Below are 1,653 nucleotides of genomic sequence, written 5' to 3'. Positions count from 1 at the left end.
AATCGCATGTTTTATTCTCATTAGTAATCCAGTTAATCACTTAGTTATAATTCGACTTTAATTAGTTAATTTAGATAAAACCAACCAAATTGTTATTTGTCTAAGCATTGAATAATAATCATACATTGGTGCATAAGTGCATATTTCTGAATACACCTGTCTCTGTGGGAACGAACTGAATTTGATTCTATACTAGTTGTGACCACGTACGCTTGCGTGCTTTTGTGCGAACAAGTTTTTGGCGCCGTTGCCGGGGACTCGGTGTTATATTTTACTTTATGTGCTTGTCATCAGTGGTCGTTAAAGTTCAGTGACTTGGATTCTTTTCTCACTTTTATTTCGTTTGTGTGTGTTTCAGGTACTTGAGTGACGTGTATGCGAACACGTTCTCAGGCCCGTAAAGAAGCATTGGCAAAAGTAGAAACGATAGTGAGTACTACAATGGGTGATCGACCACCAGTTGCGAATGATACTAAGGCTCTTAAGGCTTTCTCTGAGCCTAAAATCAATGATATTCAGTCGAGCATTGTCAGGCCAGCGATCGAGGCCAACACTTTTGAGATCAAACCGAGCACTATTCAGATGGTACAGAACTCAGTGCAGTTTGGGGGTTCTCCGACAGAGGATCCTAACATGCATATTCGGGATTTCATTGAGATCTGCGACACTTTCAAGTTCAATGGTGTTAATGATGAGGCCATCAAATTGAGGCTATTCTCATTTTCTCTGAGGGATAAAGCTAAGGGATGGTTGCATTCTCTTCCTGGAGGATCTATTAAGACATGGGAGGATCTAGCTCAGAAATTTCTTACTAAGTTCTTCCCTATGGCCAAAACAGCTGCAATCAGGAATGCTATCACTCAATTCTCTCAGCTGTCTGGTGAAACTTTATGTGAAGCGTGGGAACGCTACAAGGAGATGCTTCGAAAGTGCCCACATCATGGGATGCCTGATTGGATGGTTATTAATTGCTTCTATAATGGCTTGGGTCCTCAATCGAGACCAATGCTTGATGCAGCATTAGGTGGAGCTCTATGGGCTAAAAGCTATGATGAGGCTTATGAGTTGATTGAGATGATGGCTGCGAATGAATATCAGAATCCTACTCAGCGTCTTCATCAGGGCAAAGCAGCAGGAATTCTAGATGTTGATGCTACTACAGCTTTGACTGCTCAGCTTAAGGCTCTTCCTATAAAGGTGGATTATTTGGCAAATTTGGGAAATCAGCAGCCACCTTCAGTTTGTGAACTTTGTGCTGGTGCACATTCTTCTGATCAGTGTGCTATATCTAGTGAATCCGCTCAGTTTGTGAGCAACTTCCAGAGGTCTCAACAGCCAGCTCCTGCCACTTATCATCCCAATAATCGGAATCATCCGAATTTCAGCTGGAGCAACAATCAGAACTTCATGCCACAACAGCAGCAACAGTTTCAGCAGTAAGGAGCTAGACCTTTCAACCCTTCTGGTTTTCAATGACAGTTTGCACCGAAGCAGCAATTCCATCCACCTGGATTCCAGCAACAAAAACATGGGGTGGCTGGACAGTCTTCCAACGAAAGATCTGAATGGGAAGAGATGAAATTAATGATTAAAAGCCAAGCGGTGTCAATCAAGACTTTGGAGAACCAGATTGGGCAGATTGCTAACGCGTTG

At 42.6% G+C, this 1,653-nt stretch overlaps 1 non-coding gene across 1 annotated transcript; it reads right to left on the bottom strand.

Moving 5' to 3' along the window:
* Positions 1–840: 840 nt before the first annotated feature.
* LOC135152515 (small nucleolar RNA R71) lies at positions 841–947 on the bottom strand. The gene has a single exon (XR_010291690.1). It is a non-coding gene; the product is annotated as a small nucleolar RNA R71 (small nucleolar RNA).
* Positions 948–1,653: the final 706 nt, after the last annotated feature.

This window comes from Daucus carota, chromosome 4 (genome assembly GCF_001625215.2).
Source record: "Daucus carota subsp. sativus chromosome 4, DH1 v3.0, whole genome shotgun sequence".
In the NCBI taxonomy this organism is placed as follows: domain Eukaryota; kingdom Viridiplantae; phylum Streptophyta; class Magnoliopsida; order Apiales; family Apiaceae; genus Daucus; species Daucus carota.
Note: the sequence above shows the minus strand (reverse complement) of the source record. Positions and strands in the feature narration are given on the sequence as shown.